Source organism: Pyxicephalus adspersus, chromosome 1, assembly GCF_032062135.1.
Source record: "Pyxicephalus adspersus chromosome 1, UCB_Pads_2.0, whole genome shotgun sequence".
Classification (NCBI taxonomy): domain Eukaryota; kingdom Metazoa; phylum Chordata; class Amphibia; order Anura; family Pyxicephalidae; genus Pyxicephalus; species Pyxicephalus adspersus.
Genome location: NC_092858.1, coordinates 29,439,814 through 29,466,646, shown reverse-complemented (window position 1 = coordinate 29,466,646; position 26,833 = coordinate 29,439,814). Strand labels below are relative to the sequence as shown.

General features: G+C 37.2%; 1 protein-coding gene across 2 annotated transcripts in view; it reads left to right on the top strand.

Annotated features, from left to right (window-relative positions):
• SGCG (sarcoglycan gamma) overlaps positions 1-26,833 on the top strand; it is a gene marked incomplete in the record, with an annotated part of 119,838 nt that overhangs the window by 20,032 nt on the left and 72,973 nt on the right. The window contains 1 exon segment of one of the 2 annotated variants that reach the window (XM_072404957.1): positions 15,705-15,865. 2 annotated transcript variants of the gene reach the window in all.

Genomic DNA, 26,833 nt, shown 5'->3' with positions numbered 1-26,833 from the left:
ATACAAACACCCTTTTATTAAAAGTAACAAAAGTCCTGCAAAAATTTACACTCCAACCCTGCTAAAAGTAAATTAAATGTGCAGTAGCATGAAAAACTGTTCAAATGTGTTTGTTCCTCACAGTTCTGTCTGAAGTTATATAGACAGCTGACAATCACTCTCCCCTGGAGTTAATATGATTGTTTTAATGCCCTAATGGACTTGCTTATACCTGCATATGTAATGGGAAGGCTCAGGAAAATCCTATACTTTATACTTCCTATACTACATTTCCATATACTGTGATGTAGGAAGAAGATTTGCTAAAATATGACCTCACCTTAAAGGCATGAAAAAGAATTCCATCAAAGATGTCCTACATGGCAGGTATTGGTGTATTTATATATGGGCAATTTCCCTACATTTACAGTGCCAAATAAAACTATTCAACATAAATTGCTTGACAATAATGTACATATCATAGTAATACAAATAACTTTCAAGCCTCTAATAATAACTGAGTTTCCTGTTGATTCTAGCACTATCCTTTTGAACACTATTTCTGTTTAAGAATATTCCAGCAGCTGTCTTCTACAGATTTCTTACCCCAGTTTATGATTATTACAGTAGATACTTCAACGCTTTCATGGCTCGGACTAGATTTATAAATTATATTAGCATTGCAAAACGATACAATTGTGCTTTTTGTAGATGAACCCGCATACTTTACGTATCTCTTACCTCAGGGCACTTTGTGAACAAAAGTCTGAAGCAAGCATAGCAAAGTGAATTGGCTTTAATCTTCTACGCCCCAAAAAAATAAATTTCCTACATTGCGTCTCTTTATCTACAACCTTGAAAAAAATCATTATTAATGTCTAACTAGAACTTGCAAATTAAAAGAGAAAGAAGCCTTTAAGAAAAATGATGACTGATAAACTAATTTTAATTCTGAACTCATTGTAGATATAAAGACAGAAATTAAACTGGCATTGTATTAATTATTACAATTCTTCAAATGCAAGCAGTTTAAGTAGTTGAATTTGAGGGTATAAGCCCCCTTCAGTCCTTGTACAGCAGATCTCATATTATCCCCCTTCTACTGTGTGCTACTTCCCCCACCTCTTAGATTGCAAGCTCTTCTGGGCAGGGTCCTCTACTCCTCTTGTGTTACTGACTGTATCTGTCTGTCATTTGCAACCCCAATTTAATGTACAGCACTGCGTAATGTGTTGGCGCTATATAAATACTGTTTAATAATAATATTAGGGTAGGGTAAAGCAGCACAATAAGCACATAGGGGTTGATGGGGGAGGGCTCAACAGTGTACTGTTTTTAGACCTGGAAATGTTACTGCACTGAAGGAAAAAAAGTACTTGGTCAGCTGTGCTGTGTAGTATGGGTATGTAAATCTCAGGGCTAGATAGACAATACAACTCATCCTTGTCAGATAACTATCTCCCATATACAGGTAGTCCCTTGGTTAAGGACATCTGACATATGGACTACTCCTAGATACAAATGGGGCTTCCCTGCTCCCTCATGTGCAGAACGGAGGCTTGATGGGGGGAGGGGGGCAGTTTGCATGACTTACAAAAGAAGTCTTTTTCTAAACACAGCTGAGGTTGTGGATGATCTTTAGAGCAGAACTGATCTGTAGCATTTTGTAACTCTTTAATGACCAAGACAAACTCTGCAGTTGTTTCTTTTTGCATATCAAAGCACACCTTGCTCCAGAAGTTAATAATTTGTCTAGGCATCATTAAGATTTTTTTTTTTTTTTTGCTTTGTTTGTGATTAACTCACAGTGAGGATTTTATTACAGTAACTGACACCATGCTGGCTAATAATATGTTGAGACAAACATCTGTCCTAATTTATTAAAATAATGTTCATGTTCTGACTTACATACAAATTCAACTTAAGGACAAACCTACAGTCCCTATCTCGTATGTAACCCGGGGACTACCTGTATGTATTTATTTGTGTATTTGTTCAGCCTTTAAACAAATATGTGTTTGATCCAGATCTATACCAGACCTCCATACTAGACTGGACCTATTTCTCAAGTTTCAAAATTAGGGAGTTTACAAACTCCAAGTGCCATAGCTTTTTAAGGAGATTGTGTCACATTCTCACTCCTCTATTCTCCCAAGTACTGAGCATATTCTGAGAAGGGAACCAAACTTTGATTCATGGACAAAGCAGAGGTTTCCAGAGATTGGTGCATGGGTTGGTTAGATCAAGCTCTTAGCTCTGGGTCTTCATTCCTAAAATTTGATGTTTTTGAGCATTTCAAAGATACTGGGGGTGGGCACTGGTGCTGGCCTGAAAAATGGAAAACATTAGCCATCCTTTCTCAAATTTTCAAACATGGGGGGGACCTTTTAATTAACTGTCAGGTCTAGGGAACCCCCACTATAATTACTATATACACAGCTCACAGTACATTAATGTGGTGGTCAGTAGCAAGAATGCTTTGTACATTGCTGGCCAGTGGGAAGAATGTCACCTTTACAGATCATTCATTGCTCAGGGAATCACTAACAACCTCTGGAGGAAAATCTAGTCACAAGGACCAAATGATAAATCAGCAAAAACTATAACAAGATAATAACATAATAATAATAATAACATAATAATAGTTTATGTAAAGATACCATAAAGCCAGCGTTTGCTGCAAGGTTCACATGCAGTTGAGTTTTCCACACGTTACTTCTTTTTACCACTATGTGCCCTCGATCAGTTTCCAGCACCATTTAGCCCACTTCATCTGTGCCCAAGCTGTCTGAGAACCACCCTAACCTAGAAGTGGACAGTGATAGAAGATGTAGCACTGTAGTGAGCTTATCTCTCTATCACTTTGCTTTCTCTTCCTACCAGCATGCTTCTTGTCAGCACATGAATTAATTGGCATTTTGTACTGCTCCTTCTTCCCACATTTTAGCCCTGCTGTACAGGGACTATGGAAGTTGTCATCAGGGAGTAGATAATGTGTTACAGGACTTACCTACTCCCAACCTCAGTTTAGCAATGGCATACAAGCCCAGCTAGTATTATTTTTATTAAAGATTTATATAGCGCTGTACAAAAAGTAGGGGTTGCAAATGACAGACAAATACAGACAGTGACACAGGAGGAGGAGAGGATCCTGCCCTGAGGAGCTTACAATCTAGCCAGTAGCAAAATGACCATCTTACTCTCCAATAAAAATTGTGTGACTCCTTAGACACAATTACAATATATTTCCCAGGTAAATTACTTAACTTTTATGTATTCCAGCTGTGTCTTCAGTTCTTTGCCTGGGGTTACTAGTTTAAGCTTCTCAACATTTGTTCTCTGTATTGGGAATGACGTTTCTTTTACACATTGCTACAGTCGGTGAGTTTATAAGAATAACCTGTGTGAAAGACGAATACACAATTCTCCACTTAAATAAAGTATTGATTAGTTGCTTGGCTTGCATCTATAATCTGGTGACCCGTTGAATTGAACAGCATACCTGAAAGAAATTACCTTGTTTGCTATATCTCTTGTAGCAATATCAATTAACCTTAGAATAGGCAGACAGATACGGAGGGATGGATACGTATGATTAGTATGTAGGATGCACGGCTCTGAGCATAAGCTAATACTGTCTAGCTTTCAAGGTTCCAAAAAAAAAAAAAAAAATGACATAAAGGTAAAAATGTCTGGTTGTGAGAATGGGTTTGTGCCTAAAGTGTATCTACACCTAAAAACCTAATACCAGTCCACATAAGTAGTGGCTACAATTTTTTTCTTTATTACAGTAATACACTATAACAACTGAAGGGAAATTTTCCCTGTTTCCCTTATGCCTTTTTGGGAAAGTTGCATCTTTACTAAATCTCTATTAGCTTAATAATCACACAGATCTTAAATAACAAGATATTTATTAACAGAAAATTAATAGGTAATCAACAACTATTCAAACAAGCTAAATAATGATCACTAATGATATCTTGTACCCTGGCTGGGTTCTTCGAAGATTGAAGAGAGAGAGAAAGATTTGGGGCAGTTGTGCCTTTTTATATCTCCAGGACCCCTGGCCATCCTTTATCCACACCCATGCATCCACCCCTTACTCAAGCGTCCTCCCACTTCCAGAAACACAGATTGCTCCTAGGTACCCGCTGATATTCTCCAGTAGGTGGCACTGTTGTATTGAGGGTCAGTCCTGACCAGCTGGTTCCGGTTCAGCGATGTTTACACCCCTGGCAGGGTATTTGGAGAAGTCCTTGAAGTAGATCCAGCAACTGGTATGGTATGTCATTCCTGCTCACAGAGATGTTATCTCTTTTGTGGTTGCTTGGTTCCAACCTACAACTGGAATCATCCTGTTAGTTTTGTCCCCAGAGGCCTTTCAGAGTCAACCCCCATCAAGTTCCACCAACAGCCATCATCATCCCCAGAAAGGATTGTTAATGACTGCTGAATTTATATCATTCATGTTGCGCACTCCAACAACAACGCTTACTCCATGTTGTCTCTGTGCTATAGAACTACTACAAACACTTTCCATTTCTCTAGAACATAGGCTAGCACTTTTGCCTTTGTGTTCGAATCTTAGCCAGGACTCGATCTGCATTGGTGTTTGTATGTTCTCCCTGTATTTGTATGGGTTTATCTCCACTATCCCAAAAATACACAGGTTACTTGCCACCCTCCTACCCAAAGATTGGCCTTGGAGTGGTAATGATGTATGACTCCAGTAAGGGCATTAGATTGTGAGCCCCTTTGTTAGAGACATGACTTTGGTCACTGCCTAACATATTGGCATTATATAAATACAAGGTAATAATAATATAGTTCTATTTAGAGATAACCGTGAACAATACATTCAGTGTTAAATAGGGTATTTTATACTGTTAAATAGGTTCAGTGTTGGGAATTATATATACAATAGATAGATATTAATCGAATAGGAGATTTTTAATGTAATAGTTCGAATAATCAATGCGTTGTTGCCCTTATTTTCTCGTCCTCCCTTAACACCGCCTAAAAATGATGCCAAGTGCTATAATACATTTTATGCAATAACATGATAAAAATATGGTGTGTGAAACTATTGTGCTACCTACCAGTACCTCTATATGACTTTTTATAGAACTATTATTAGATATTATACAACTATCTTTTACAAAGAAATGTACATGAGAAATGTCAAAAAATCATAACATAAAAAATAATATAAAGCTAAATGCCCATGTACAATGTGCTTAGTAAAGTCTGGTAATTCCAAACAATGTTTACATTCGTACTGAATAGTTTACTGAGACTCTGTTGGACACATGTAGAATATATAGACTTTGTTGAGCACATTGGGCTTGATTTATTGCTCTCCAAGACTGGAGACCTTCATGGGAGAACTTGGCTGATCCATCAAACCTGGAATGAATCCGGTACAGGATTGAAAACATTTGCTAAATAATAGCAAATGACTTTTAGGAAATCCATTCGAGGTTTGCTGGATCATCCAGGTTCTCCCAATGGTAATCTATCTTCTCCAGCTTTGGGCAGCTTTATTAAATCAAGCCCATTGTGTTCAACATAAAGTATTTATTTTTGAGGGTTTGTGTATTTGGAATGTTTATGCATATGTTTATGTTTCCCCGAAAATAAGCCCTATGGTATTATGGACAAGAGATGCCCATTTAAGGAAAGCACTATTGCTAGACATAAGAAATTTGAGCCAATGGTTCTAAAGGAAATGGAGTCACAAGAAATTCAAGATGGGATTCATTGTTTGGAGAGTTATGATGATGTTCCAGAAGATGATGACATGACTGTATTTGAAGAAATGTTGATTTTTGTTCCTAAATATCACAAGACGTTCCTGATAGATTTCAGGGTTTGGAGAGTTATGATGATGTGATGACATGACTATATTTGAAGAAATGTTTTTGATGATTTGAAATGATTTTTTGTTCAAGAATAAATGTTGACTGTTCATTAAAAAATAAGACATCCTCTGAAAAAAAGCCCTAGTGCATTTTTTGGAGCAAACGATAATTTAAGACACTGTCTTATTTTCAGGGTATTTGGTTTGTAGAAGAAATCTTTTCAGGGAATTGTTAAGGCAAAGTTCACACACATGTTCTAGCCTTAGGTTATTGGGCCAGATTGGATCAGTTAGAGTAGTTTTGATGTGCAGTCATCAACTACCCCAACCGCCCTCATTAATTCTTTGAGGGGAGGTACAATGAACTGCTGATTGAAGCATCCACCTGGCAGTAACTACGTATCCCTCCTGCTAGTGAGCTCCAGGCAAATTTAAAATAAATAATGGAATTCTGTGCTTACACATAAATTAATAAATCCATCTTAGTACAGCTTGTGTATGTTCCTAAATTCACTAGGATAGAAGAGGGAAAAAGTATAACTGGGAGGCAATCAGATACATTTCATTCATCATATTTAGAGAAATTATCTTAACTAACTGTCCTGGAGTCACAACAGAAAGTGGGAGGACAATATCTTTAAAATAGGGAGTAGGGGAGACAATAGTTGTCACCAGAACTGGTGTCACAATTCAGAGCTTGTTCTGGCCTAATGATCCCCCTAAGTGATACACTCGGGGCTCCCTTTTTTGGGGAGCACAGCCAGTGTTACTGAGTAACACAGAAACTCAACCTTGTGTATGCTGAACTAGACTATGATCAGACTAAGGTTTTTTGCAAAAAATGGTTACCCTTGGACCAAATAGGTCCGTTTGTAATCATTTATTTGACCGATAGCAGTTGGCAGCAGTACTGCCACGTTTTTTTTTTTGGATGCCTTATGCACCCAAGAGCAAAAGTAAAATATCTTTCAGAACCAAGTCAGAAAGGGAAGCTTACATAATTTCCTGGTGAAAGGACCACTTTATTTATACTGTTGCACATTTAGTTCCATATTAGTGGCTTCTGTTGTCCTGTCTTTCTGCACTACTCAGGATCACTCCTGTGATTTGGAACACATTGTTATTTTTTTCTATTTGTTCTTAGAGTCTGTATTGACTAAATGATGTTTCCAGTTTAAATTGACCTTCTGTGAATTGCTTTGTTTCCTCCTTTGAAGATCCCTACCATGCAGTTATTTATTGTTTTACATGTCAAATTAAATTATGCATGTGACCTGACAGAATAAGGTATCTGTATGGAAAGAAGAAGTGCCCATTACCAGTCCCTCTCCCACCCTTTTTTCTTCTTCCTTTTTTTTCTTTTTCCCTCTTTTTTCTTCTTGATTCCTTTTTTTTTCTTACTGTTTCAATCATTGGTCCACACAACAGGCCAACAAATCCAATTTAACTATCTTCAGTGGTCATATACCCCAGGATTACACACCTATAGGAAGACCTACTTACAACTGGATTGGGTCATGTTTGTAGTATACTGACATCTTGATAAAGTTCTGCCTTTTTTTAATGTTGTATTGAAACATGAACTGTTATAATCAACCATATTGTATTGTGAATCTACTATTGTTTGTTTTATAACCTCGTTCTGTGCTTACTTTGAATGTTTCGCCTTTTCTTTCCGTTTTCTGTACTCTCAGTGTTGTTTAATGTTTTTGGTTACTGTACCTGTAATTTTTGTTATCTCTGTTGAAAAATTCAATAAAAATTCATTTGTAAAAAAAAAAAAGAAGTACCCGTTACAGTGGCATCAAAAATGCAAGGCCAAGAAGGGAAAACTTTACTTTGTAGTAAATATGTTGATTAGCTGCCACTATACCCCTCTTCCTTGGCAACAGAGTCACTCAAGAGTGCAAGGCAAACATGCCTGTGCAGGAATTCAATAAGATTTCTTGTAAAAAAATTAAATGAGCAACAGTTCAAAAATAATACTGCCACCTATTTGCAGGGAGGTTTGAGGTTGCTGAAGTTGGAACATACAATTCTGACTACAATTTTTTTTCTTAAAGACCAGTTGGGATTTTTTTTATATATATATAAATTACTTTTTCTTCTAAGTTTGAATTTGATAATTCTTTTTACCCTGTCGTATTTAACATGTCAGAGGCAGTGATGAATTAACTGCATTATTGTTACACTGTCTGCATGCTGAGGATTGAAATGTTAGTCTTTGATTCCTTCAAAATAGAGTGTAACAGCAGGTGTATGAAACACAGTATGGACCTCTCTGACAGCAAGATAAAATCTGAAATAAAGGCAATTGTTCCTTCTTCCGTGACTTTGTTTCATTAATAAAAAAATAATGAAATCATGCTTGAGCTGCTGATTAAAATGTTGGTGACAAATGATGGCAGGTGTAATTGCTGGCATGTTCCTTTTGATGAATTATATTTGCTGTGACTTTGTGAAGAAATGTAATTATTGTACTGTACAGCAAATATTAATGCAGCATGTGCTCACTTCATATGTAAATCAATAGAAGCATAATTCACTGGAGGCAAAACTTTTTTCCATAAAAAATCAAAACCAGAAGTTGCAAGGGTCAGGTATGGATTGGTTTAACTCACTGCAGTTTGAAATATTGCTACACATTTACATACACACATCACTTATATGCTGAGCTTTAAGCAAATTATCTAAAGATCAAAAGGTGTATTTTTAAAAACTAGTGTTTCTTTTAGCTCTCTATATATATCTCAGACCATTCTGATTTGCAAAGGCCCAACAAGTAGACAGATCATATGCTGCCTGTAAATTCCCATTGGACAGTAAGCCAAAGGTCAGAGGAGAAAGGCCAGACTGGTTTAGACTGATAAAAAGGCAACAGTAACTCAAGTAGTCACTTGTTACAATTGAGGTATGCAGAATACCATCACTGAATGCACAACACATCTTGAAACAGATGGGCTACAGCAAAATGAGACCAAACTGAGTACCACTCTTATCTACTAAGAACAGGCACCTTTCCATGGGTTACAATTGCATGCAAGGTTACAATTTGCATGGGCTCACCAAAAGTAGACTGGGAAATGTTGCCTTGTCTTTTGATTCTTATTTTCTGCTACAACATTTACATGGTAGGGTTACATTTTGGAGTCCACAGCATGAAAGCATGGATCCATTCTCCCTTGTAGTAATGGTTTGGGCTGATGGTGGTATATTGGTGTGATGGATATTTTCTTGGCACATATTGCACCCTTAGTACTAACTGAGCATTGGTAAATTCCACAGCCTATCTTAGTATTGTTGAATACCATGTCCAGCCCTTTATGACCACAATGTACCCATCTTTTGATAACACAGGAAAAGGAATGCTAAACAAATGGCCTCTACAGCCACCAAATATCAATCCAATAGAGCACCTTTGGGATGTGGTGGAATGGAAAATACTCATAGATGTGCAGCCAGAAAAACTGCAGCAACTGTGTTAAGCTATCATGTCAAAATGGGCTAAAATCCCGGAAGAACATTTATTGGACCTTGTTGAATCTATGCCATGAGGAATTACAGCAGTCCTGGCACACTGGCCAGAGCTGCTGACCATGTTCCCCGTATGGAATTGCAAGCTCAGGGCGATGGGGGGGTTGTCTTTCTGAACACAACCGGGCCACTCCCCCATGGTCAGGTTCTGGTATCATGACGTCACCCTGGGAGAAGTTTATATAGCTTTGAAGGACACAGGCAGGAGGGTAGTACTGTGCCCCCCCCCCTCTACTTTTTTTTACAACTACACCCCTGGGCGCCATCCACACAGGCAGTGGTGCAGGCCACAATAAAGACTGAACACCAAGGCTGGGTAGGGGGTTTAGTAAGGAGAACAAAATGCAGTGATAGGGTTTCTATAAAGAAATTACTATCACACTGTTGAGACTGTTGAGTCCAAATCTTTGGAGAAAACATTGCAAATGCTACATTACCACCCTGCGAGCTCTTGTCATACATGTGCTGTCACTCCTGGCAATAGAGAAGTGACAAGCTTTTGATTGTCTTTGACCTTGTAAACAAGGCCATGCCGTATTATGCAGCATACAAGAATGAACACATTTATTCCCAACTGATTCTGTTTTCTTTCCGTATAACTTTAATCTGGGCGTATTAAAGCTTCTTCCTCTGCATTTTTGTAGGTGTTTTTTTTTTCATTTTAAATATAATATGTGATTAATTGGTGAAGCCCTAACAGTCTGAACATGCTGGAAAAGTCTGCATGGGACTGGCATAATAGAGCATCCTGGTTTGTAATGTGCGTGAGCAGAAATTCCTGTGGTGCTCGCAGCTCTCCGGTTATAACCTTAATTGGTGGAAAAGACTTATTTTCCCCCTGGCGGGGAATAAAACACATTTTAGCTGCATCTTGTGTTTTTATTATTATGTTAGCATTTTATATTGTTAGGAGCATTATTATTAACTTGTGCAGTGCAACAAATCACATTTTCTAAAGGTTAGTAGAAACTAGTTTAGAAACTTCAAAACATCAGTGCTAAGCCATACCAAAAAAATCTAACAACAAAGGCTTTTTTTTCATGTGTTCAGCAAATACACATTTTAAATCATTAGTATACCATTTGCTTAGATGTTATTTTTGAGGTTACCTACAAAACTTCACTTGCTTACTTCTCCATATTTTGTATATTGTGATTCATATATAATAATGTATAATGTATTCTTGGCTTTCCTTGCGGGATGAATAAACTCCCGCACTCCTACATGGCAGTTATATCACCAAGGCACAGCCAATCAAGATTGCCGAAGATCATCCGGAGGAGGAATAGGAGAAGGAAGATGGCAGCGCTGGAACGCGGACTGGTGTGTTGGCCAGGTTTAGTTCCACTTTAATTGGCCAGCCTGTGATTCAACAGAAGGTCATTTGTCCTTGTGACAAAGTATAGCAAATATGTGAATCAGTGCAGCACCGTGGCTCATGTGTTAGCACTCTGGCCTTTGCAGCGCTAGTTCCCAGGTTCGATTCCCAGCCAGGACATTACCCCTGTGTCTGTGTGGGTTTCCTCCGTTTACTCCAGTTTCCTCCCACATCCCAAAAACATGCAGTGAGGTTAGTTGGCTTCTCCCTAGAAAAATTGACCTTGGACTATATTAAGGACATATGAGTAGGGTAGGGACATTAGATTGTGAGCTCCATTGAGGGACAGTTAGTGACATGACTATGGACTTTGTACAGCACTGTGTAATATGATGGGGCTATATAAATACTGTGTAATTATAATAATGTACATTTAGAAACATTGCTGGCAGTCAAGGCAGTCTATCCCGCAATAAAAGTTGACCCTCCATCAAAGTTTTTAAAGGGTTTAGATCCTTAAAAACGGTTTAAGGTATTTCTTTGTGATTTTATACACTGTCAGGCAAAAAAAAGAACCCCAAGCCTATGGATTCAGTGTAATGTTCTGGGAAAGACTGAGTTTGTCGGGTCTAAGTTCAGCTTGGTTATGTGCCCAAAAAGCAGCTGACTGCCTGAATATACTGAATTAATGGATTTTCTATTTCCTGACAGCATGGGCATATTGCAAGATGACAATGCCAGGGTTCATCAAGAGCAAATTGTGGGTTAAGGAGAATAAGACATAATTTTCACACATAGATTGGCAACCACAGAGTCCAAACCTTAACCCCATCGAGAATATTTGCTGGAGAAGACTTTACGCGGTGGTCCCACTCTTCTATCATCAATAAACGATTGTGGGAAAAATTAATTCAACTATAGATGCAAATAAATGTTTTACCCATCCAAAGACATGGTGCACCTTGGAGTAAAATAACCCACTTTGGGCAACCTATCCTAGGAGTTCATACACTATGTGTTGCTGATTGGAAATTCAGGAATTTCCAGGTATATTTTATTTCACTATAGATGACTAGTTTTTGTTGGTACTTTTATGAAACCAGGAAACATTTACTGGACTTTATACTCAACTATGTTGGCTATTGACATAAATGAACTCTGATTGTTGTCCTTAGTTACTCATCATAGTCTCACCACAATTTATTAAGTTATCCAATGGGCTTTAATAGATTGGGCTATATATATATATACCGGTATGTGTGTATATATATATATATATATATATATATACAAAGTCCACAGTCGTGTCACTAACTGTCCCTCAAAGGAGCTCACAATCTAATGTCCCTACCATAGTCATTAGTCATACCATGTCATTAATGTAGTCTAATGTCAATTTTGGGGAGAAGCCAAAATTAACTTTAGAAGCCGATTAACCTCATTGCATGTTTTTGGGATGTGGGAGGAAACCGGAGTACCCAGGGGAAACCCCCGCAGATACCGAGAGAATCTGCAAACTCCATGCAGATAGCATCCTGGCCAAGATTTGAACCTGGGACCTAGTGCTGCAAAGGCTAGAGTGCTAACCCCTGAGCCACCATGCTAACCTGCCTTGTTGTTAATAATATATCATTGGTAATACATTTTCCTAAAGCAGCTGTTTCACAAGAATCCTGATTACTTCCTACTAGATTGTGACTTTATAGATAACCTTTAAATGTGCATATGAAATATTGCTCTGAAATGCTGAGCAAAGTAACAAAATATGTTATTGGAGGTTTAAACATTACAATTACATATAGCAGAATTTAACATACAGCATGGTATGTATAAACTAAATAGAATATTAGTTAAATAAAAAATTAGGTAACAAAGTAATATTGTTGCATAAGTGGATAAACTAAATATCCACTTATTTTGGATATGGCTCCTTGTCATATCAAACATCTGAATGCTCCAGACCAGCAAACTGCTAAAACCTCTGTTTATATTAGAAGTGGTCACACTTACTGGTGATCAATTATTCAAGTACATTTGATCAGCTTGATTAGCCCGCTACCCTCTTAAGTCCTATGGAAGTGGTAAGGGTGTACCGAATTTTTCACACACTGCTTTGGCATTTTGCAATGTAGTTTAATATGTCATGTGTTGACCAGATGGTTTTTATTGTTGATACAAATTGATTTAATCTTAAAGCACAAAACCTTAAAAATTAAGAGTGTACTTTCTTTTAATTAATTCTCTTAATTATTGAGATAAATATTTTTTCATTGTGCAACTCAAATATACTCTCACATATAATTCATTTTCAAAAAAGCTGAAAACAATAATATACAGCTGTGTTTCCTTTAATCAATCCTGTACAAAAAGAACATTTCTGGAATAAGTGCAGTGATGAAACACATCAGGGTAGGCCTGGCTATGTTGATAGAAATACTGACAATTAAGATCTGACATTGCTGAGAGGACTGCATGCTGTTATCCGTAGTGTAAAGCTTTACAATGAATATTTGTTTTTTTATCTTCTGTTTGTTTACTGTGACTTTAATAATAAAGTTTTTATATCTTAATATTTTTTGTATTAAAACAAGGAAAACCAAACATTTTAAGCAACAGTAAAAAAAAATCTGTCCTATATCTCCAAATAAACAGTCACTGAAAATATAGAATAGTTTTCCTTTATTGTTTTATCAAAATGTGATCAGTTTTCTGTTTGCTTTCCCTTTCTCCCAACATTTTGCTTTAGTTTTCAAACTCGTATTCATTCCTACCCACACACAACAAGTCGCACAGCCACGCTCCTCTTGTTAGACCCAGCTATGAACACAAATATGTATAGTATGAACGTGTGGGCAGCCACAATTGAAATCTGATGACGGACGGACACATTTCTGGTTGCAAGGAATATAGATGACTAAGATGTTTAATATAGACCAGACGTCCTCTTCTGGCTGACTGTACTAGAGCCATATGATATAACACATGGCTCACGTTATGTATCCAAATCATTTATATTAGTGAGCCTTTAATCATCTGTATGATTATGAGATGTATATAATGCAAGTGCTAATCTAACAAAAAAAAGTTTTATCGTTGGAGTCTATTGGTCTATGCACAGTCATCAGAAAAAGTTTTAAATTTCTGTAAGAGCCATTTCAGACCCATGGTAAGCTGCAGCATTCTGACGTAGACTCAGCCGCAGTCCCATTCATTCTAGTAGCAGTTGTGAACTGATTTGTGCACATAGCTGCATGTTGCTGTGGATGCAGTTGGCCATGTGGTTGCTTTATAAAAACTTTGCCATGCAACCGTGCAACTGTTGTTATCTGTGGTACAGTTTGCCACTTTCAGGTGCTAAATGCATTTGTTGTACATCTTTCAAATGTTTTGTTTATTCTCCCTTCCAAGCTCACAAAATACATGATGATCCTGCCATTAGTCTATTTTATTATAAATATTATTATTATTTTTATTATTAATAATAATAATAATAATAATAAACAGAATTAATATACTGCCAACATATTACACAGCGCTGTACATTAAATAGGGGTTGCCAATGACAGACAGGTACAGACAGTGACACAGGAGAAGGAGAGGACCCTGCCCAGAAGAGCTTACAATTATTATTATTATTATTATTAAACAGGATTTATATAGCGCCAATCTAATGTGTCACTTCCTTTATCACTGAGACAAAGCTCAGCTACCCCCTGAGAAATGATGGCAGTGTTCTGCGGTGGCTACTCTAACTTTGTATTTATTTGTACAGCAGAGCTCAGTGGGGGAGGCAGAAGGAGAACAAGAAGCCAATTAGGTTTGCTAGAAGTATACATGTAGGAGAAGAAGGTAGAATGATTGAGAGAAAAGCTTATCAGGGTGTCTCTTCTCCTTCTGTCCAGTCACAAGGTGGGAGAGGGACTTGTCAGTGAAAGTATAAATGTAGTAGAGACAGATCAGTGGGGCAGAGCTATGTAAATCTTATAAACATTACCAATGAATATATTTTGAAGATTGAGTTTAACTTTTAAAAAACTGATCAGAAAACAGATATCTTAGATTGTATTCCAGTTGTTGATTTTCATCATACATTTTTCATAACTTTATATAGCCCAGGATATCTATCTGGCTGCCTCTTTATTTCTAATTTCAGATACTATAATAAGGAGCCAGCATTAAAAAGAGAAAATAAAATGAGCTGTGTATGTCTTGTCAGTGGGCTGGAATGTACAATACAGCCAAGCATGTGAATGATATTTGGCCAGTCTTAAAATATCTTCCACTCCCGGGCTGTAGGCGGAGGAGAACTTGGAGACACAGGCTCAGGCTGGAATAAACTTTACTAAAAGTTTTTTTTCTATAAAATTCATAGGACGCTGTGCGCAATAAGCCAAAGGTTAGTTTTGTTTATATTGTCTGCAATTACTTTTCATGCACAATACAGAATTGTTTGTGGATCTTTAGGCTGGAGGCAGCTGCAGTGAAAAGTGATATAGTGTATGTGTTACAGTGTCTGTACAGGCTCAACATGGTTGTTTCTGCACTGGTGTCCTGTGTATAGTGTGTTTTATATATTGCCAACAATTGTGTAGTCATGAAGAAGTGGGTGTCATCATCAGAAGTGTGAGATCAGTGGTCATAGTATGAGTTTAGTTTTAGATAACCTTTCTCTGAAGGGTAGATGTAGAATTTGCTGATCTTTTCCTGATTCTGTGATTTTTAAGAGCAGATTTTAAACTATTTTGTGGGCAGCCAGAATTTGCCATAAAGGTCTAATAAGAACCTCACTAGTATGCCTAAGTATGGCACACTTACCCCCTTAGGTGTGCAGTCCTCCAGCGTTGTCAGATTCCTCACTCACTGTGCTTCTATGTCTCTCCTCTTCTTTCGGATCCAATGTTTTCTTGCTTCACCCATTTGGCAGACACGGATAATGTAACCCCTGTACATGTGTGCTGGTGTTACATTATGTTGGCACCCGGCTTCATTTACTATACGTAGTACTGCACATGCACTGCAGTGTACTGGCAGAAGAGACTTATGACTTACCTACTGGCAAAGCAGAACTAAACCTTCAAAATTAAACAAAATTGCAACCAAGCAGGTTGTAGAAAGAACAAGCCATTCTGCGTAGCTCAGGATATTTCAAAAACAGGATTGCAAACAGTGAAGTAAGTACCGGGTATGTTTTATTGCTGAAGGGACATCACCTGTTATCTCTGCAATATAAATCCTACCTATTCATATTTTGAAATGGGGAACTATAGTTCCACTTTAAGTTGGATATACATGATTGCAGAATCAGGTAATTAATCAATATCTCCCTTGTAGGAAATATTTGCCTGTATTACCATTGTGCAGAAATCTGATTCAGTATTGGTCAGAGCGCTGGCACCGCTGGCCTTGTACTGCAATAGAAAGTTATGCTTCAGTTGATCAGCCCATGTTCTTACCTGTGATCAATTGTAAAAGAACAGCATTGTCCAATAATGTATGATCATGATTTTTTATTTTCAATTGCTTTTCCCAAACCCATGTCTAATCTAATAAATTTATTGAACACCTGGCATACACTGTGCATCTTTATATTTTATATTTTTAGTTCAGATATTTCATATTACAATTAGTATCAACCACAAGTATTTGTTGTATATTCCAGGTGTTTCATTTTCTTTTAATCTTTTAAGGCCCTTCGCCTATCTGCACATTTTAGGTGCATTGGGGGCCCAGTGTGCATTTTGGATACATCATGGCTGCATGTTTGATGATTTCCTTGTGATAAGGTGCTGTATTGTGAAACGGATCTAGGCATTTGTCACTGTGCAAGTTTGTGAAACCCTAATAACGCATATACCTTGGTATAAGCCCTTAATCCATTCCAGATCCTTGGATTTATACCAAACAGGACTTATACCAAACAAATATTTTACATATTTTACCATATTTTACCATTTAAGAAATAAAAGGAAAATGAATAATCCGTTCCGATGAAAAAAATCCTATTGTTATTGGCATATTATACATTGATGGGGCTGTATGAAATAATTTAAACACTGCTTAATAGTAAAATGCATAAATACAAAAGCAATTAGATGAAATAAATGAAAATTCAACCTCCCTTTACCTTGCTGAAAAGAGTTGAGTGCCTACTAAGATGGTACTGAGAAGGGAGGAGGAGATGTTATGTATTTCACAGAGAGTTATAGCGCGGGTTGTTCACTGAATGGTGGCAACTGGCGTACTGACCCTCGTGGGCAGTCATGGCTTTGTCTCGGGAGAGGTAAATAAGGGTAGCGCGCTGTGACTCATTTTGACCCATACAAGTTCTAGCACAAAGGTTGTATACCAAGCAAAGGTTATATACCAAGCAAAATTTTTTGTGTCTTAACAGGATTTATACCAAGTTGGACTTATACCGAGGTACCACTGTATAATCAACTAGTTTTCTTTTTGTAAATCCTAAATGGATTGTACCTGTAACACTATCCATCAGGCATTTCAGTCTGGCATTCTTTGGTCCAGACTAGGCACTATTACTCTTGCCTTCTGACGTTCCTAAAGGACATATACAAATCTGAGTAAGTATGGGAATAGAGATGGGAGAAAAGGAACATTTGTGAATGGGTCAGGGTTACAGCATCAGGGTAAACTTATGAAAAGATTGCAGCATGCACTTAAATAGTGCCAACGCATGTGGCACTCCACAGCTAAATATTATTATTGTTATTATTATTATTGTACTTTATAAAAAAAAAGGATTTATATAGCGCCAACATATTGCGCAGCGCTGTACATTAAATTAGGGTTGCAAGTGACAGACGAATACAGACAGTGATACAGGAGGAAAGGACCCTGCCCCGAAGAGCTTACAACCTAGTAGGTGGGGGAATTTACACACAATAGGAGGGGAGATATGTAGTGGTGGGAAGTAGTGACGGTTTCAATAGTCAAAAGAAGATGGGTAGGCAAGTTTGAAAAAATGGGTTTTGAGCGCTCTTTTAAATGAGCAGAAAGTAGGAGCAAGCCAAATAGGATGAGGAAGACCATTCCAGAGAGTTGGGGCAGCTCTAGAGAAGTTTTGTATATTACAATTATATTGAAAATCCAAAAATTGAAAAGTACAATGTATAGTATAATGGAAAAATATAACGGTGTATATACTGTAACAGTGGCAAACAAAAAATGCCCCAATATCAGTGTGGAAACAAAATGTCCCTAAATCATTTATGTCATTGAAAGTTAAAAGTTCAATTATGTCACTATAGGATAAAAATTCTTAAACTTTAGTGTTGTGTTCAAAAAGAAAAAATGCTCCTACTTTATGACACACAAAGAAAAGAAAAAATGCCCCTGTAGTGTAACTGGATAAAAAAAAAACATCCCTAAGCAGTGTCACTAAACAAACAAAAAATGCATTTGTCAGTGCTGCTGCTGTGTTTGTGTCAAGAGGGGAAAAAAGTTGCCTAGTTCAAGTCGGTGGTTGTCCAGTCACATGCAGAGTCAGGTCCAGTATACCCTCAGAAGAAGTGGGTTGAATGATGCTGGGCGTCAGATCAAGGAAGCAAAAAAAAAAACTACTGCAAAGGAAATATCTGGATTAATATTATAATCATAATAACATTGAAGCAAAGCAGATTTGGCCAATATTTGGAGATTTATGTTGCCTTGTCCTTTATAGCTGGAGTTTTGTAATAGAAAAGTGGATAAAATAATGTAAAAATTCATATTGTTCAGCTGAGCCTTGGATGAATTCCAAAAATTAAGGACACCGCTAATAAATGAACATAAGCAGTTACACACGGAATGCATGGTGCCGAATTTATGTTTTCTGCATTCATACGTAGTAACACCAATGGTTGTCTTTTCCTTCACAGTGTTGTCTACAGTTTGTGCAGTTGACCTTTGGGAGGGTTGTTCTGTACGAATACATCAAATACAGTTCTTACATATCAATGCACGTCAGGTAGTTACTTCTCAGAAATCTTCCATTGCTTAGGGTTACCAGGTCAGCCTTGAAAATCTTGAAACATTTTATTACATGTGCTGACTGCTTATCATGTACTTCTGTATCCCAGCACAGCACAAATTGTAGATACAAAACTTTTTTGAAATTCATGTTTGCAATGTGTATAATTTTTTTTAACTGCCATATTGCTCCTATAGAAACCCAACATCAAATACAGTGGTGGTTATAAAACAACAGACCATGGTGCAAGGAGGAGACAATTTGCTTCTGATGAATATAATTAATCATAGATGACTAAATGTGGGAGTTAGCAAATAACACTAAAAGTTTTGAAGTTGTATATTTTAACGCATACCCGCACTTTTCCTAAATGAGGTTTATGTGCACTGTATCGCAGACCCCATGATGGTTTATTTTCTATTCTTCATGTTTCCAACCTCTACAATACACAGCCAGAGCTCCTGAAAATCAGGTATACAGTGCAATTCATGACATTGCCGCTTCTTTCCGCTAGTTGGTAATCATCTGGCCTAAAAGTAGTCATGTGGGACAGCAGGGAAGAGTACATCGTCTTTAGGAAGATACAACAAGCTTTCAGAAATCTGCAGTGGTGAGTTAGATTAACAAATTCCTAGCTGTGCCTGCTATCAAGTGAACCTGTTACGTTGCCTACTTTAAGCAAAATGCCCATTCCCCTTAAGAAAATCAGAGTTACTCCTTCGATTTGTAATGCCTTATCAAAAGGAACTGATAATAGTTGGAGGCTTTGTCATTTTTATTTGACATTTTATTTATTTACTATATAAAGGTTTTTAAAAAATAACATTTAATTGGAGTTTACCAATGGCAGAGGATTCATGGAGCAAAGAGTCTAAAGAGAGTGCAAAGCAGAAATTGTTTCATCTCATTCTTTCATTTTTAAGTTTTTATGTTTTTTTTTTTATTTTTTATTCACCTATTGCATCCTATAACGGAGCAGCAATATTGAGCTGTATATTAGGTGCATACAATCTGTGTAAATATTTTTACCTTGAGCTTTTGGATTCTGTAAACAGAAACAATTAGCCAAAACTAACCAAGACTAACTTGGTAAATACATAAACCTAATTCTAAAAAAAAAACTTTTACATATTATAAAACATATGTTAATATGTATTAGTTTAGTTTAAAGAGTTGAAATTTTATGGTGCATACAGAAATGCCTGTAACCAGGCTCTTAGTGTCACCTATAGTGTTATACATTTTTTCATCTTTAAACACTTCCCAGTTTTGGATGTTTTATTGAGTCACTCCAGACTTTAAATGCCTTTAGATCCCGTTACTTATGGAATACTATATCAATATAATAGTAATTTATAGAATACCTTTCTCCTGATTTCCTTTTTTCAGCTTGCCAGTTTTGTATCATTATTATGGAACTGGACCATTTGTTGGACTTTTTGACTCGTTTCAATGTTACTTTCTATAATTTTGGAGTTCGAATCATACTATGTTGGTGACTATATTTACTTTCCTTTTTTAATTGTTTATTCCTGTTTGTTCTAAAAAAAATCCCTCCCTGCCCGTAATATTTAAAACTGACCTATCATGATATTTACAACATTATATAAAAAGGTGAAGAACGCTTTTATATAATGAAAAATGTATAAAAGTTTTCTTTTTTTTTAGAAGGGGAGGACCCCTCCACTTTTGTTATTACCACTAAGGATGGTAAACCCAGAGCCTGCTGTGATACATACGTCATATCTGTCATTCTGCTCTTGCCAGGTTTTTCCGCATTGTAAAACAAGGCTGATCTCACGCATGGGCATGTCACGCATGTCACTTACTTACATTTTTAGGAGGAAATGTCACCTGATCCTGCGCCTGTGCAGCTGCAAGACTGGGTGACGTAAGCAGAAGCAGGAAGAAGACAAACAAAGATGGCCCCATCTGAATCTAGGAGGGCGTGGGACCAAATGGAACCCAATTGTGGACTAATCAAGGGCTCTGCAGAAGAAAAGGAGTTTTTTTTCAGCTCTATCTCATCACCCAAACTCCAACCCATCGACCTGAAAGTTATTACAGGGGTCTATTTATGAAGCAGTTAGTCAAACATTCACCAAACATTCTCTGGTGGAGAATCTTCTAGGTTCAGGTAATTTCAATTACAATAATTGATTCCCCGTCAAAGATATTTTGCTGAATGTAGGATTCACTGCTTTAAAAATAGACCCCTAAGAGGCTGGTTATTGGCATTCTGCATCCACAGCTACATTTTTAAATTTTTGAGTTTGGAATATTTCAGTCAGCAATCAAAGGGTTAACTGCTTGTGCCCCAGAACAGGAATATCCCATTAAAACATTTCTTATATTTTGTAATATATTTACCTGGAAATAAAAATGAAAATTGTTTAGTCCTGATGGTAAATTAATAAAATACATTTAAAAAGCATTCCATATTTCTGTGAATGATGGTTCTGTTCTCCTACTAAGCGGAGGGTTTTGCTTCCATTATTCTACAAGTATCACTCAGGAAATATCTTGTATAGAATGTAATTTAGGTCAATGTCCTGTTCTAGCTAGGATCTCATATCTAGGGCCTAAGTGCTCTTTTTCAATGACACATCTTCTTTCATCTGGTTTATGATAGCAGCCTATAATCTTGTTGTATGCCTGAAGTGTAAAATCCATCTGTGTTATATCAGATAAATATTGGAAACATTCAGCCATTGCATTTTACAAAGTGGAGGACTTTACAAAAATCAAGGCACATGGCCAATCCTAAAAAGAAAAAGTAATGATTTGGGGTCATGAAAAATGTGTGATTTGCAGTTCAGTTTAACTGACAATGAACTTTTTGGCTGATTTGGTGATTTTCTTTCCAATGGCGAGCAATGTAAGAGGAATTCTTCATATGACCACCACACTAATATACTGTGAGATGTGGATATGGTAATTATAGTAGAGGGGCAAAGAAAAATGTGCAAAAGGAACTTGAAGCCACCTATGGGCAAGCCTTATGATTTAAAAGAAAAGCTGATTAATTAGTCCAGGTCACCTTCTATTGTTTCATAGTCCAGCTCTGACACTTAGGTGGCCATTGCAGCTTCCATTAATGATGGACTGGGGTCAGCATGGACACTCTGACTGGTCTGTGCCTACTCAGCAAATGTATGAAGTTGTAATGTGTTCTGAGATCTTAATCTTTTGGTCAGCATTAGGTTTTTCATTATTTATGTTACAATTCCTCTTTTATGGGATCAAACCAGACAGGCTTAACCTCCCGATCTCCCCCACCATCAATGAGCCTTGCGTGCTGGTCAACCAGTTGTCTTTTTTTGGACCACTTTTCGTAGCTGTGGACCACTGGATATCATTACAACCCTACAAGACTGCCATATTGGAGATATTCTGATCCATCTAACCATCATAATATGGCCTTTGTCAAAGACACCAAGCTTCTTATGAAATAAATGACTGTTTCACTTGCTGTCTAATTTATCCTACACTCTGACAGATGTCGTTGTAATGAGACGATCAATAATATTTACTACACCTGTCAGTGGTTTTGATGTTTTGGTTAATCGATATATATTGTATATGCAAATAGAAAAATATGCTTAGGTGAGCCAACAGTTGGTTGCAATGTTCTATGTATAGCTTTTTGTAAACTAACAATTCCATTATAGATCCTGATTTATGAAAGCTCCCCAAAGCTGGAGAAGATACATTTTCATTGGTGACGCTGGGTGCAGCAAACATGAAATAGATCTGGTCAAGAATTCAAAACATTTTCTGGCAAATAGCAAATGACTTTCAAAAAATCCATTCCAGGTTTGCTGGATTACCCAGCGTCAACAATGAAAGTGTATTCTCTCCAGCCTTGGAGAGCTTTAATAAATCACGCCCATTATCAGAAGAGATCCGGGGACATGAGCAGACCTGCACCCCAAACACAGTCTGCATTTTTTTTCTAACACATATATTTGCCTTTTATCCTGCTGCTTCCCTTACTGATCATTATGACAGAACATTAATTATATCTATATTGCCTCAAGTGCCTCATTGTAAATTTGTTTCCCCTATCATTCAGCTGTACTTGGCATTCGCTGATAATTCCTGGATGTGATCCTTCTTATTCAATCACATTACTCTCACAGGCAGTGTGATCATCTCCAAGGGAGTGCCTGAAATCACAATTCTTTGGGCCTGATTTACTAAAGCTCTCCAAGGCTGGAGAGAATACACTTTCATCAGTGAAGCTGGGTGATCAAGCAAACTGGGAATGGATTTCTTCAATGTCATTCGCTATTTGCTAGCAAATGCTTTGAATCCTGGACCAGATCCATCCCAGGTTTGTTGGATCATCCAGCTTCACTGGTGAAAGTGTATTCTCTCCAGCCTTTAATAAACCAGGGCCTTTGTGTTAAAGGCAGAAACTTTCCAATGTGATATTATATGGTGTTTTGTTCTATTATTATTATATATTTTGTAAAAGGTAACCATACATTTTGAATATAGGCAGTCACCGGGTTACATACAAGATAGGGTCTTTAGGTTTGTTCTTAAGTTGAATTTGTATGTAGGATACAAATGTGGACAGATGTTTGTCTCAAGATATTATTAGGCAGTGTGGTGTCAGTTACTGTATAAAATCCTCACTGTGCGTTAATCACAAACAAAGCAAAAAAAAACAAAGCCAAAAAAAAAACTTTATGGAGCCTAGACATTCATTAACTTCTGGAGCAAACTTTGCTTTGATATGCAAAAATAAACAACTGCAGAGTTTTTCTTGGTCATTAAAGAGTTACTAGATGTTGCAAACTGCTCCCCTCCCCCCATCAAGCCTTCGTCCTGCACAGGAGCGAGTAGGGAAGCCCCCTTCGTATCTAAGAGTCATCTGTATGTTGGATGCCCTTAACTTGGGGACTACCTGTATTGTCTAGCCTTATGGGTGTTTACAGAGATGGAGATCTTCATCATGGGCCTTTTGGGAGCTGCACGGCCTCACCATGAAAAGTATCCTAGCAGTAGATTCTCCATTTATTCCTATAGGAAAGCTGCTCACTGTTGAGGACAACTATTAACCCCACAGCAGATGTAATAGGCAGACAAAAAATACAGTTACCCTGTTAAGTACTCTGCTAGGTGTTTTAAACTTAGTGTATCCATTTCATTTTATTTATCATCTTCAGAATTTAAACATGAAATGTTTTAAAACTTTAAGTTGTATTTATTAATTTTAGTAACATTTAATATATACAATTTACCACCAGTAGTTAAAGTATACACAAGTAATCTTGACTGCTTTGCAGAAAAAGACTTGATGTTTACAGAGCAAAATAGCTAAAGTTCAATAATGCTCTGTGACATCTGGGTAATTAGTATACTCTGTAATAAATGCTTATGAATTGCTTATTTGTAGTGTCATAATATTTTTGTATTATGACGCTAAATAAAATAATAATATCCATCTAACCACTATAGTTTCTGTTTAACATTCATAGACTCACATAATTTATTTTACAAACAATTTGATAAAATATTGCATTGTTGTATAGCTACATACACATGTCAGATGATTATTGTCTAGGGCAAAACTCTAGCATGTGTACAGCAGTCTCCCAACACTGCTCATCAGTCTGCCCAGGTGGATTGATGCGCAACTGATCAGGAATGATTGCTGTGTATTCCTATAGAGAAAAGCACATTGGGGTGTCGCTTGTCCTTCTCCCTCCCATGTCTACAGAACAGAAGAGTTCTGTGTGTATAGCACTCATTCGTTCATTCTCATGAAAAATTGTCTCCAGCGACAGAAATCTGACTTCTTTATGGGACCTAAAGTCCTGATATAAACTGGGTTTCCTTTTAAGTATAAAACTCGAAAGTCTCTGTTCTGATAATACATTCATTAGGCTGTGAGGTTTTACCTAACTGCATTCCGCACAATCATGTAGGTCAATGAGCTTGAGTGTACAGAATGAAAATTACATTTTTATAGCTATGGTGGATCAAGGATTCTCAAATAACTGCTGTTATTTTTAGACATTTTATACTGCTTAATAGTATGTTATGTTATTCATCATTCTTTTACAACTTCGCCCAAAGCTTGTGACTAATATGAGGTCTGCTGCTGCACAGGAAAGTTTATTAACTCTTTTTATTCCAGTGCCAGACTACTTTAATAACGGTATAATGTTTAAAAATGCTGGTTGAAGGATACCTAAATCCCTTAAAATGTAACTCCAGCTTTCTCTCCAAGGTAAACTGTATAATGTATATCACAAGGCAATATTTTCTGCACATTCATATTTTCCCGTAATATAAAGAAATCTATGCTTGCCTTACCTTGTCTTTTCTCAGATTGATTTGTAAGTAGAAAGGTTTGTCTTTCTGTTTTGTGACTTTTTTATTGGGGATTAGCAAGTAAAGACAAAGGCCCTGATTTATTAAATCTCCCCAAGGCTGCAGAGGATACACTTTCATCAGTGAAACTGAGTGATCCAGCAAACCTGGAATAGATCTGGTCCAGAAATGACAACATTTTGTAACAAATGACAAATGATGTTTAGGAAATCCATTCCAGGTTTGCTGGATCACCCAGCTTCACTGTTGAAAAAGTATCCTCTGCAGCCTAAAGAGCTTTAATAAATTAAGGCCTATATTTGAAACGGTAAACACAGCGTACACAACAACATATATCAAGGAAAATACATAACGCAACATACAAAGAACAGTAAATACCGTACAGTAAACAAGTATAAAACCATATGTAAAACAGTAAAAAAACTCTCAATCCTATTTTAACTGCTTGTGCATTATATACCATGTAAAGTATTTAAATCTATCAGGAATCTCCGCTTGTTCACTCAATTCGCGAAAAATAAAGATGTGCCATGTTTGGGAAAAAAAGTGTAACTACATTATCATCCGCTCTGTTGGCCTCTAATCTGTAAACTTTCCTATATTACCTTCAGGCAGGAGATCACAATGGGGAGAAAATGGGTGGATGCTGTTGAATCCATGCAAGTATAATAGTTCTCCTTGTGCCAATAAGCAGATATTAATCCATTTTTTAGGCCCAAGTTAAGAACAAATGTTAGGTTGGGATCCCAATAACATAAAAGCAGAGTTTTTCTTTATTAAACAATGCCCCCCTAATACACCAGACTAGGAAGTGTCTGGCCTTCAGAAGAGCCAATTGTGAGGATGGAGCTTTGCTACAGAAAAACCTTCATGTTGTGTTACTAGGGTCACCCCATTGGAGAGTGCTATGGAAGCATGGAGACCTGAGGTATGTAGGCAACTGGTAAATAGAACAGAAAACAGAAATATAGCTGAAAACACATGAATGGAAGTCAAGTGAAAGAGCAAAGTTGGAAACAAGAGCCACGATCAGCATTGGTTAGTGATCAGAGGTCAGGATCAGAACAGCAACTTAGAAACAACCCAGTTAAGCCAGTGGTCGAAAAAGGACCAAACAGTCCATTAGTACAGAGGGATCAGGAATAGGTTGAACTTCAAGCAATGCCAGGATAATCGCTGGTCAGCAATTAGGCTGGCACAAAATAGAAGGCCATAACATATAAGCATCAGTTTCATATTTATTTGGTGGTAGGTAAGTTGGGCCTAGTCAGGTTGTTGGTGCTTTTCTATGTAGTAAGGTAATGAACTATGTAATCAGGGAAGACAGCATGGTGGCCTTTGCAGCACTAGGTCACAGGTTTGAATCTTGGCCAGGACACTATCTGCATGGAGTTTGCAGGTTCTCCCCGTGTTTGCGCTGGTTTCCTCTCACATCCCAAAAACATACAGTTAGGTTAATTGGCTTCTCCCGAAAATTCACCTTAGACTGTGTTAAAGTCTTTGACTATAATAGATAGATTAGATTGTGAGCCAATTTGAGGGACAGCCAGTTACATGACTATGGACTTTGTAAAGCACTGCGTAATTTGTTGGTGCTATATAAATACTGTATTATAATATTATTCTTCAAATGTTTGTATAAGTTAAGAACCAACAAAGAGTAAGGTCATAACAAGACATTTGCTACTTTGCTCCAGACAGATCTACCCAGTCTCATCATATCTGAAGATCATTTAAGCCAGAGTTTTAAGACCGTAAAATTTATGCCATAAATTTTGTTAAACTAGCCAAATGAAAAGGGATCCATTGGCATAGTATGGAATGT